The sequence below is a fragment of the Nanorana parkeri genome, unplaced genomic scaffold (genome assembly GCF_000935625.1).
Source record: "Nanorana parkeri isolate BGI_ZX_2015 unplaced genomic scaffold, ASM93562v1 scaffold444, whole genome shotgun sequence".
Classification (NCBI taxonomy): domain Eukaryota; kingdom Metazoa; phylum Chordata; class Amphibia; order Anura; family Dicroglossidae; genus Nanorana; species Nanorana parkeri.
In genome coordinates, this window is record NW_017306712.1 from 639,280 (window position 1) to 652,018 (window position 12,739).

Genomic DNA, 12,739 nt, shown 5'->3' on the forward strand with positions numbered 1-12,739 from the left:
CACAATCATATATGGCGCTCTTAGGAAATAAACAAGTACTTTCACTTTAAGAAAGTTTTGTTAAAACCTCATTATTTTTAAATCTGAGATAGCTTAATTTGTTGAAATCTGATGTATGCAAAACCGTGCATTGTTCCTGTCATTTCTGATCATACCCATTGTAATGGAAAACAAACAATGATTCCTGCTTAGTCACAAATGCCAACAGTAAAAAGTAAATTAAGACATTCTTTGATCGTGGCATTCAGACATTAAATCAGATTAACAAGTGTGTTGTCAGTGAATGTGTCTAACATTAATTGGCTGCTATTTATCTTTCTTTTACAGACTTGAAGCTTATTTATCTGTTCTGCAAGCCTGTAAATTTTAGACAGCCACAAATTTTCTCATTTAAGTCCTTTACACACAGCATACTTTCTTGCTTACAATTTGTATGCAGTAGACTAAATGCATACATGAATGAAAATAATAATATTAACTTGTTCATATATTTAAGTTAAATTATTTTAATTCTGCATACATAATAAAATGAGCACAATTACATTACATTGAGATTTTAGTATTGTAAGAAAAATCAAACTTCTTCAGGTTGTTCTGTTTACATTTTCTCCTCTACACCTTCACCATCTGAATGCTGTGCTGTACATTCTCTACTCCACACCTATCCACTCCACTGTGTTTCCCTTTTAAACTGCATGGAGTTGGGCAAATATGCTGTTCACTCTATAAAGGAATTTGCACTTTGCAAGGAAATTTTCCGTTTAGCTTGGAGAATGAGGTAAAGCTCTGCTGATGGCCATCATCTAATCATGTGCAAGCAAAAATACAGTTTTTGTTGTTGTCCTTGCTTGTGACTGTGTATTCTTTACAATTTGAATTTTCATCATATTCAGTAAGCTAAGGGATAATTCCCTTGCAGAATGCAAATACCCTTTAGCAGTGAACATTCCCTTGCAAAGTAAAAAGTATATTTGTCTTTTGTAAATCAACCCCCATACCTCTATACCTTGTATGCAGTACTGTACATTCTCTGCGCTATACTTACCCTTTCTATGCATTGTACTGTACATTCTATACTCCACGCCTCTTAACCTTCCACAGTGTGTTTTTATCATATCCTCTCTTTGTATACATTTTCTGCTCCACACCATCTCCCTTTGTACTCTTTTCAGTGCTTTGTCTACTTTACATCATACCACTATATTTCAAAGACAATATATACCATATACTGCATTTTTCTGCTGTATCACCACCAAGTTAACAGTGTTTCCTGTGCCTACATTGCTGTTTACAAAAATAACACCCTTCCAATTTACACATTCCAGGAACAGTATATCTTCAAATAAATACTTTGTTAAAAAATGGTCCAACAAACGTCCTGAAAGTGAGTGGTGAATGGGCACATTGTTCTGTTATAATGCCGCCAGTTTTAGAGTATATTAAGAAACACTGAAAAATTTTGGGGCATTCTTCCAGATGTGAAAGAGCCTGTGCCTTGTTGCAAGCTACTTGCTGCTCTCTTGCCTTAACCACTTGCAGTCCCCCCATTGCAAAAAATGGACGGACGGCGGACTCACATTGGCGGGTTGCCGTTACTAGACGGCATTTTTTTCTGCACGTGCGCCCCCCTATCGCGTGCACGGGCAGAAAAAACCCGTCCGATGTAAAGAGCAGTTACCGGCTGTTTCACATATACATGATCGATGGCTCTATAGCCTGCCGATTGTGTGTATGCGCTGGCAGTGTGACCCCCTCCTCCCCCTCGAGTGCCAATGCCACCCCCCTCCTGACCCCTCACCTTCAATCCCGGGATCCGCTGCCCATCTGCGGCCAAGGACTGGCTCAGGAGGTAAGATTGGAGGGAGTTCAGCATCTTCCTCCTTGCTGATCTCCCTCCGTGCTGTGAATGCGGAAGTAATGTGTAAATACATCACTTCTGCATTCACCTGTCAGTCATCTGGCTGCTACTGCCAGAGAGAAGAAGCTGATGAAGCAGATCTCTGCTTCATCATCTTCTTTTAGGGTCCCCAGGTGACATTAGGGTTCCTAGGGACCCCTAATGTCTCCATAAAGAGGACCTGTCAGTGTGCCTTTGCTATCATATAGGGGGATTTTTTCCCCCTATGTAATAGTAATGACATTAAGTGTAAAAAAAAAACGTAAAAAGAGTTTAAAAAAATAAGTCAGATAAAAAAATTAAAAAAAACCCAAACCCCCCAAAAACTTAAGTTCCCCACCCCCACGTTTACGCACATATAAACATAAATACGCGTCCGGTGCACCAGCACGCGAAAACGACAATTGCTCTACACACGTTACATATTGCCGCGAACGTCATAGTGAGAGCAATAATTTTAGGGTCAGCAATCACTGATGACCGGTAAAAGCTTTTAAAGTGTTGCCTATGGCCAATTTTGGGTATTATAGTTTTTTGAGGTTTCGCGCGCACACCCAATTTTAAGGCTTGACATGATTGGTGTCTTTTTACCCAACGTGACCCAGTCTTTTATATTTTACCAAAAAGTTAGGTAATAATAGATGTTTTATCATTTAATATAGGGGAAACAGTTTAAAAAAAAAAAAAAATCGGTAATTTTTCCTTAATTTAGTAAAAATAAAAACCCCAGTGGTGATTAAATACCACCAAAAGAAAGCTCTATCTGTCCCCAAAAAATGGTATAAACTTTATTTCAGTACCCAGTACTGCTGAATACTGAAAAATGGCCTAGATGGGAAGGGGGTTTAACACCGCAGACTTCAAGTGGTTAAGGTATACAGGCCCACAGACTTGTTGTGGTGGGAATGTAACATAGGGATCATATGTTTTAACAAATTAAAACAAAAATTTAGATTAATCCAACAACTACTCAAACCAACAATTGCTGAAACTGTTTTGAAAACAAAACCTCATCAATATGAAAATCTCCAACTGGCACTTTCTCCAGCCTCATGATAGCTTCTAAAAAAACAGCTACTTTACTTTAAACATTTGCTGAAAAATCTCCAGCTCTTGTATATCCAATGTACCTATTAATTGTGTTATTAATACACCAATTGTTACTTGTGAATTTAGAGTGAATATTGAAAAATGTGTCATACTATGAATGTTTTAGAAATATGCCCCTTAGACTGGCGAAACAAAAGTGAAATCATTGCTTACATCACAGTTTGAAACCACATGTAACCACATACCTAGAATGAATTTTATCCTGCCATTGGAAAAGAACATTTATTTACAAAATGTATTCAAGATGAAGCAGTATTATGGCATGGTAGGATAAACACATTGTTCAGTTAGCGGTTCCCTAATGTAATCATAAAACACTGTGACTACTTGTTTGAAGTTTTATGTTTAACAAAACTGGCTCCGATGCAATACTAATAGTATTAACAATGTTGCAAAACTGCTGATTCAATCTATGTACTTTATATTAGGAGGTGACATTTAGAGCAATAAGCTGAAAAATCAAATACAAACACTCTTTCTATCAAATAAATGGACAGTTTTAAAAAGCTCTGGCATTTGTTCTGCCTTTCAGTAGACAGAGAATGAAAAAATTTACAAGTAGGCTCAAATTTATATTTCATATAGCTACTGCCATTATATTCAATGCCTTATAAATGTGAATAATCCATGCAAATTGTATGTATGGAAGCATAATTAAAATGTGTTACTGTAATAAGATTTCTAGACAGTGATACTTTGCTGGTGGATAGTAAATAAGATAAAACGTTTCAAATGCTTTCAGATATGTGTATTTTTTTTCATTTTTCCCTATGTCCCTAAAGTAGACATATATTAGTATTGTGTGCCATTCAACTTCCCTGGACACTCATCAAATCTCATCCCGCACATCAGCCGCGTCAGTATCACTGTCAGCTTGGGCTCCCAGTCGGCTGGGATTGGATTAAAGTCAAGCCTGCATTGGAATCCTTAACTCATCCAGCAGAGTCTGAGTGAAACGACCGGACGACAGCTTGCTGTATTCTGCACAATCATCGTACTGGGAACCGTCTACCTTTGAGACTCCTGCATATATTTTTTTGCTTTATTGTGTGGCCGCACACATCTACACGGAAATGCTTTTGGGTTAGCTCTCAAATTTGAAATTCGAGCCCGAGGGCCAGTGAGAGCCCCAAGCAAGGGAAAAAGGCAAGGGCACTTGCATCTCTAGCCCAGCCTATCTATCCCCATCTCCTGATCCTAATTACAATTACCTATTGAAGCAAACACATCATCCAGCATTGTGGAACTCGAGCAGGACTGTCTCTCCCTGAGCAACATGAGTTGTGAGTAACCCGGGATACATTGTACCCACACATGAGATATTTATATAGTAGGTGGCAACTCTATATTACCACATTAGCTGGAGTGCAGACCACCCATGATTCTTATATTATTGTTACCCTAGGGAAGTTTTTTAACTGTTTTTAAATGTCTCGTTGTGGATGTAATGTTAAAAAATTTTCTATGATTAAATATTCTAACTGTTAAATTACATATTTTCTACCTGTTTACTGAACCAGCTCTGAGTAAGGGATTTCTATTCTTTTGGGGACACCTTATATCTTGATTAGCATTGTTGAAACCCTGGAGACTGGTATAGCATATTATATTATATTATATTATCCGGTTCAGCGTAACTCCATTCTGTTCCCCTATCTGTTGCATATATTAGTAATTCTACAAATTAAAGTATTTATTCCTGTCAATAATTGTTCTGACTGTAGCTTGGTAACTTTGTAATAAGAATGAGTGAAGTTGTGAGATTTCATTTCACCAAAATTTTTTAGAACACCTAGAACTTTTGATTTTGTTCTCAGCATTTTGCCAAAATACATTGAAATGAATGGAGAAGGTAAAATTAAGGTGGTTTTGAGGGTGCAATGGACTTTATATAGTTCCTGAGCAATTACTGGTGTTCCTTCTAACTATCTTTGACCTGCTAATGTACCAGAAAATGGTCCATTATTAGCTTTGATACATGTTTTTTCTCACCGAAAAAAAAAATGAAAGAAAATGAAAAAACAAAGCAACAATACACAATTAATGATCAAATACACAAAAAAATATATGCAAGTAATTTCCCCTGAAATTTGTTGTTTGCTAATGGTTCCTAAAACCTAAATCATGGTGGTATTTATCTTTGTAGCCAAGAGATATTCCATCCTTTTTATCTCAAAGTGTCTTGTATCAGTCAATACTCTCAGCTGAAACCAATGCCTGTGGAAGGGCGTTAGTTCCACAATCTTACAGCTCTCACAGTAAAGAATCCCCTTCACAGTTAAGATTAATCCTTTCTTCTTCCAATTTCAGATGGTGGAATCTTCGCTTCTTAAGGGAACTAATAATAAAACAGTTTATTACTGATTTCCTCATCACCATTAAACAGTTTGTACATTAATATCATGTTCCCTCTCTTTCAAGAGTGAACATGTTTAATGCATGCTGTCTTTCCTCATAGTTTAGGAGCTCCAACTCTTTTATTAGCTTTGTCACCCTTCTCTGGACACTCTCAAGTTAAAGGACATCCTCTTTCTGTGGATCATTGACCAAACCTGAATCACATACTCAAAATGAGGCTGTGTTTTGAGGCAGAATATGGATTTTATTTTAGAGTACATTCCTGTTTTTAATCATGATAGTACCTTGTTTACCTTATTTGCTGCACCCTGGCATTGCATGCTTTTGCTAAGGCTGTTGTTCACTAGGACTTCCAAATCTTTTTACACCTGTGATTCGCCCAGTGGAGCTCCCATTAATGAATAGCTTGCGTGCCTATTTTTAAGACCAAAATGCATAACTTTACCCTTCCCTATATTAAACCTAATCTGCCATGCAGATGCCCCGCTCCCCATTTATCCAGGTCTTTTTGCAATATTGCTATGTCTTTTGTTGAGTTTACCACCCTACAAATTCTGGTGTCATCAGCAGAAACTGAAATATTGCTAATAATACCAGCCCAAATATCTATACTAAACAGGTTGAACAGCAATGGCCCCAAGACGGAACCATGGGGCAAGCTACTGCCAACCAAGGACCACATAGAAAAGGTGTCATTTATCAATATTATCTGGACACATTCCCTTAGCCATTTCGTCATCCAAGTGCACACCATGTCATCAGTGCCCAAAGATGGTAGCTCGTAAATTAAGGGGTCTATTCACTAAGCTGCCATAGGCAGTCGAGTGAATAACCGACCCGAAGTGAAGTGAGCCGAATGCTGTTCGGCTATTCACTTCTGGCTTATACGGCTGAATTCAGCCGTATACCGACTAAAATCAGCCGTACATCGGCTTGCTGCGGCTGGCTTCGGGTCGGCCAAACATGCTCAGCATGCTCGGCCAACCCGAAGTGCAGAAGAAGTTCGACTCAGCCGATCCAAAATCTGGATCGGCTGAGCCGAACCTCCGGCAGGCTACTCGCTGCTGTTGGGCCTATTCTCATAGATGCCGAACAGCAGTGAGTGAATAGCCGATTGCCACCCATCGGCTTTCAGCTCTGCTATTCTGCTCTGTACCTCTGTGGTACCGAGCAGAATAGAAAAACAGTAAAAAAAAGTAGAAAAATAAAATAGAAAACGGGCGGAGCTAGCAGTGACAGCTAGCTCTGCCCAACTGTTTTCTATTGGCCGGGCGGTTCTGCTGCGGTCAGAATAAATAAAAAATACACCATCGGAATGCATAGCTAGATTCCTATTGGTTATTTCGCTTTATTATTATTATTACATAGTATTTATATAGCACCAACAGTTTGCGCAGCGCTTTACAATGTAAGGAAGACATTACAATTACAATACAATTCAAGACAAGATGGTAAGGAGGGCCCTGCCCCTGAGGGCGTACAATCTAAAAGAGGAGGGGGGAATGATACATGAGGAGGTAGCTGTGTGGGGATGAAGGAGCGCATAGATAAGTAGGAGGAGAACCACGAGAGAGCAGAGTCTTGTAGGCCAAGCGAGTGGAGTTTTTTGACAAAGGAAAAGCGGATAGTCAACAGTGTCAAAAGCAGCAGAGAGGTCTAATAGCAAGAGTAAGGAATAGTGGCCATTATTTTTAGCGGTTATTAGGTCATTGGTGAGTTTTAGGAGGGCGGTTTGAGTCGAGTGTTTGGGGCGAAAGCCGGACTGAAAAAGCCGGGGTCCAAAAGGTTGTTATTAGCGAGGTGGCAACTCAGGCGGTTGTAGATAAGGCGTTCTAGTAGTTTAGAGGTGAATGGGAGTAAGGAGATAGGTCTGAAATTATTAAGGTTGGTAGGGTCCAGTGAAGGTTTTTTTGGGTATTGGGGTGACTAGTGCATGTTTGAGAGGGGTAGGAAAGATTCCAGTACAGAGGGAAAGATTGAAAATGTGAGTAAGAGAGTCTAGGATAGAGCAAGAGGGTGACCGAAGTAGTTTTGAGGGAACAGGGTCTAGGGGGCAAGTGGTGAGGTGGGTGTCAGAGAGAAGCTTAGTAACCTCCTCTGTGGTGACAGGGTCAAAAGAGGAAAGTAGCAAGTGTGATGGAGGATTAGGTACTATAATAAAAGGGGCAGTTGATTGGACAGTGGCCATCTGATCTCGAATTGTATCTATTTTGTTTTTGAAATGAATGGCAATGTCCTGGGCAGTGAGTGAGTTAGTGGGTGGTGGTGGTGGAGGACATATTAGAGACTTGATGGTAGAAAAGAGTTGACAAGGTCTGGATGAGAGTGTGTTAATAAGAGTGACAAAATACGTTTTTTTGGCAGCACGGGGGGAGGAGTTATATTTTATCAGGGCAGCTTTGTACAGGGTAAACTCTTGCAGAAGCCTAGTTTTACACCACAGATGCTCCAGAGTGTGGATTTGTCTTGTCTTTTTGATGTCTGGTAACTTCAGTTTGCCGCGGTTGTATTGGACGTGGTCTAAGTCTGCGTGTAGTGAGGGGAGCCAAGGTGTCTAGGGAGGATGATAGTGAGCTGTTAAAAACAGAAGTAGCCAGGTCAGGGCAGGACAGGGGTGAGATTTTGTCAAAGAGGGAGTCAGTAGCAGAGTTGGGGAAGAGAAGGGTCGAGGCGGCTGAGGTTTCTCCGGGTGACAGTGTGCCTTATAGGGGGAGTCCGTGTTGGGGAGAGGGTGATTGTGAAACTGACCAGGTTGTGGTCTGAGAGCAGGAAAGGGTTGTTGGAGAGGTTGCAAGGAGTGCATAGGTGGGAGAAAACAAGATCAAGCATGAGGATGTTGTAATCGGGGAGACACTGGGCAATAGTAATCAGGTGATTGCTTTCAATATTGGTTGCAGGGAAGGGGGATGGGCGGACGAGACTAAACTTCAGGAAGGCTAACTTTGATAAACTATGCAATATAGTGGGTGAAATCGATTGGGAAAACTTATTTGATAAACTAAACTTTGACCAGAAGTGGGACTGTTTCAAGAACATATTAAAAAATGCTATTACCAGGTGTATACCGCTGGGGAACAAAAGTAAAAGATCAAAAACAAAGCCAATATGGCTAAGTAAATTGGTAAAGAAACACATTATGGAAAACAAAATCGCATTTAGTAAGTATAAAACGGAGGGGACAGTATCGGCATTCCAAAACTACAAATAATTTAATAAAATATGTAAACTGGCAGTGCGGGCAGCTAAAATTGAAGGTGAAAAATATATTACCGAAGTTAGTAAAAAGAACCCCCAAATTTTTTTTCACCACATAAGCAGTAAAAAGGGGAGAAAGGAACAGATAGGCCCAATAAAGAACATAAATGGGTCATTACTCATAAGCGACAGGGAGAGGGCCGAGGCGCTAAATACTTTCTTCTCGTCGGTATTCACCAAGGAAACAGACGGGCCCAATGTACATGATAAAACACATAATTTAACAGGAAATACACATAGTTGACTGAAACGGGGATACAACATAGGCTTAAACTACTAAATGCAAATAAAGCATTAGGACCTGATAATCTACACCCCAAGGTACTCAAAGAACTGAACAAGGAGATAACGAGACCACTGTTCCTCATTTTTAAGGAATCCGTAATGGCTGGTAGACAGCCACGTGACTGGAGAAGGGCAACTGTGGTACCTATATTCAAAAAAGGGTCAAAATGCCATCCAGGGAACTATAGACCGTTAGTCTAACATGCATAGTATATAAACTGTTAGAGGGAATTATTAAGGACTACTTAGTGGAATTCGTCCGGGATCATAGTATAATAAGTGATGTGCAGCACGGATTTAGGAAGGATCGTTCTTGCCAGACCAGCCTGCTGACCTTTTACGAAGAGGTAAGTAGAGATCTGGATGGGGGGAGGCCAATGGACGTAGTATATCTGGACTGTGCCAAAGCATTTGATACGGTGCCACATAAACGCTTGTTATACAAGCTAAGGGCTATGGCCATAGATGAATTAGTGTGCATGTGGATAGAAAACTGGCTACAAGAACGTGCGCAAAGAGTATCAGTTAATGGCACCTTCTCAGACTGGGCTGAGGTCATGAGTGGCGTACCCCAGGGTTCGGTGCTGGGTCCCATGCTTTTTAACCTATTTATTAATGATATAGGGGAGGGAGTGAGAAGTCATATCATATAATCACACATTATAACATTACAGGAGGACCTGGAGAAAATCGGGGAGTGGGCAACTGTTTGGCAGATGAAGTTCAATGTCTATAAATGTACGGTAATGCACCTTGGAGTTAATAATAGGCAAATGGACTATACTCTTATGGGTGTGCCACTAGGGAAGTCGGAAACAGAGAAGGATTTGGGGGTCATTATAGACTGCAGACTGAAGAATAGCTTGCAGTGCCAGACTGCTGTAAACAAACCAAGCAGAGTCCTGTCTGAGAGTCCTGCATTAAGAAAGGTATGTATTGCAGGGACAACTCCATCATTTTGCCACTTTACAGATCACTGGTTCAGCCACATCTGGAGTATGCAGTCCAGTCTTGGTCACCAATACTCAGAAAGGATGTCCTTGAGCTGGAAAAAGTCCAGAAGAGGGCAACCAAACTCATAAAGGGGTTCGAGGATCTGAACTATGAAACAAGGTTGTTAAAATTAAATATGTTCTCGTTGGAGGTTAGGAGATTAAGGGGGGGCATGATTTTCATGTATAAACTATTCAAGGGTGACAGCAACCTTAGTAACAAACTGTTTACGGTCAGCTCCGTAACAAAGACCAGGGGGCACAACCAAAAATTGGTGGAAAAAAAAATTAAACACACAGGGCGCAGGGGGTTCTTCACAGTTAGAGCGGTTACGGTCTGGAACTCGCTGCCACAGGAAGTGATTTCAGCTAAGAGTGTGGAATCATTCAAGAGACTCTTGGACGGGTTCCTTGGGGACCATAATATACAGGGGTACAGGTATTGCTAAGAGAAAAATCACACATGGACACATATACATACACACACCTGCTCACAAATGCATACACGCAATAGGTTGGACTTGATAGACTTATGTCTTTATTCAACCTCAAATACTATGTAACTATGCATGTTACCATCAGAGTGAGTAGGAATCTGTTTCCATTGAATTAGATCACTTTGCAAAAGCCAATAGAAAACGAGCTATTGCACCCACCCTTTGCTGCTGTCAATCACCAGAAGGGAACCTGATGGAGAACTGCAGGTCCCCCTCTGCTTATTGGCAGCAGCAGTGGGCGGGTGCAATAGCTAGTTTGCTATTGGCTATTGCAAATTCAAATATCCAATAGGAATCTAGCTATGCATTCCTATGCTGGCTTGCTTTTTTTCTGACTGAGGGCGGCCAGCGGCCCCATGTCAGAAAAAAACCCAAAACAGATTGCAAGGAAAGGTTTACTCTGCTCGATCGTCCAGCTGTCAGAAGCAGGCTGTCGGCCGGCCAGCTTCGGCTTTCACCTCGGCTCAGTAGAGACAAGGCATATGCCTTCAGTTTGACTGAGCCGCTCGGCCAACTTCGGGAGTTGTATGGGCTATAGTGAATAGCCCGTTCAGCAGCCCTCCGGTTCTACTGAACCGAAGGGGTCCTGGGGCCGAAGCTAGCCGAAGGATCAGCCGAAGCTACGGCTAGATCCTTCGGCAGCTTAGTGAATAGACCCCTAAGTGTTTATGAGGTACTGAATCAAATGATTCGGTGAAATTAAGGTATACTACATTCACTGGCTTTCCACCATGTAGGTTGCCACTCACCTACTCATAGAATGCTAATAGGTTGGTGTGACACAAATGGTCTTTCCTGAAATCATGTGCATTGTCACTTATATCATGACCATATGAAAAACCTTGGATATAGTCCTTTATTATACCCACAAATATATAAAGATAACTTGCATACTATGGGGTCTATTCACTAAGCTGCTGAGGGCAGCTGAGTGAACAACCGACCCCAAGTGAAGTGAGAATCTGTTCGGCCTATTCTGATAGATGCCGAACAGCAGTGAGTGAATAGCCGAATGCCGCTGAGCAGCATTCAGCTCAGCTGTTCTGCTCGGTCCCTCAGAGAGACCGAGCAGAACAGAAAAATAGTTTAAAAAGTAAAAAAAATAAATAGAAAGCGATTGTGCGGTGCTAGCAATGACAGCTAGCTCCGCCCAACAGTTTTCTATTGTCCGGCCGTTCTGCTGCCGTAAAAAAAAACGAAAAAAAAAACCCTCCCGTCTCCCACTCCCGGCCGCCCAGGAGAGAAACACTGCTTTTTCTATTTTTATCTTTATTCTGACACGGAGTCGTGTCAGAATAGAAAAAAAATAAAAAACTTTGCCCATAGGAATGCATTGCTAGATTCCTATTGGCTATTTCAATTTGCAATAGCCAATAGTAAACTAGCATTGTACCCGCCCTCTGCTGATGGACCTGATGGAGAACTGCAGCAGAGGGCGGGCACCATGCTAGTTTACTATTGGCTATTGCAAATTGAAATAGCAAATAGGAATCTAGCAATGCATTCCTATCCTATAGGCAATTTTTTTTTTCTATTCGGACACGACTCCGGCCGGGAGCGGGAGACTCCCGGAGCGCTCGGGAGAGTTTGCTGTCTGGACATCAGTGTCCCTGGTTAGCTGGTAACCAGGGACACTGATCTCTCTGCAAGTGGCCGGAGCCAGCTGTAAGATCACGGCTGGCTCCGCCCAGCTGTCAGAAGCAGGCTGTCGGCCAGCTTCGGCTTTCACTCGGCTCAGCCGAGCCGAGGCATATGCCCTCGGCTCGACTGAGCCGCTCGGCTAAGTTCGGGAGCTGTATGGGCTATTGTGAATAGCCCGTACAGCAGCCCTTCGGTTCTACTGAACCAAAGGGGTCCTGGGGCTGAAGCTAGCCGAAGGATCGGCCGAAGCTACGGCTAGATCCTTCGGCTGCTTCGTGAATATACCACTATGGGTGTTAAGCTAACTGGTCTATAGTTCCCAGGTACACACCTTAAACCTTTTTTAAAAGAACTAAGGCCTTGCTATAACCATGCTTAGATCTTGAAGTACCTGTGGGTGCAAGTTATCTGGTCCTGTGGATTCATTCACATTAAGTTTTTCTAGTCCTTCGTGAATCCTGATTTCCATCAACCATTGCAGTATTTTCCTCACAGTGTTATACACCTTTCTGTTGTGTTCATTAAACCCCTCATATTCCTGAGTAATAACTGTGGAGAAGAATACATTTAATACGTCAGCCTTCTCCCTGTCATTTGTAATTATCCTCCTGTGCTCATCTTTTATGGGACCCACCTGTTCCTTTCTTACTGTTTATATATTGGATGGTTTTTTTTTTTGCTGACTGTGGCAATACATTTATTGG

At 41.4% G+C, this 12,739-nt stretch overlaps 1 protein-coding gene across 1 annotated transcript in view; it reads right to left on the reverse strand.

The window, feature by feature from the left end:
* LOC108790078 (dystrophin-like) overlaps positions 1–12,739 on the reverse strand; it is a 703,081-nt gene that overhangs the window by 627,056 nt on the left and 63,286 nt on the right. The gene's annotated exons all lie outside the window — the stretch shown is intronic.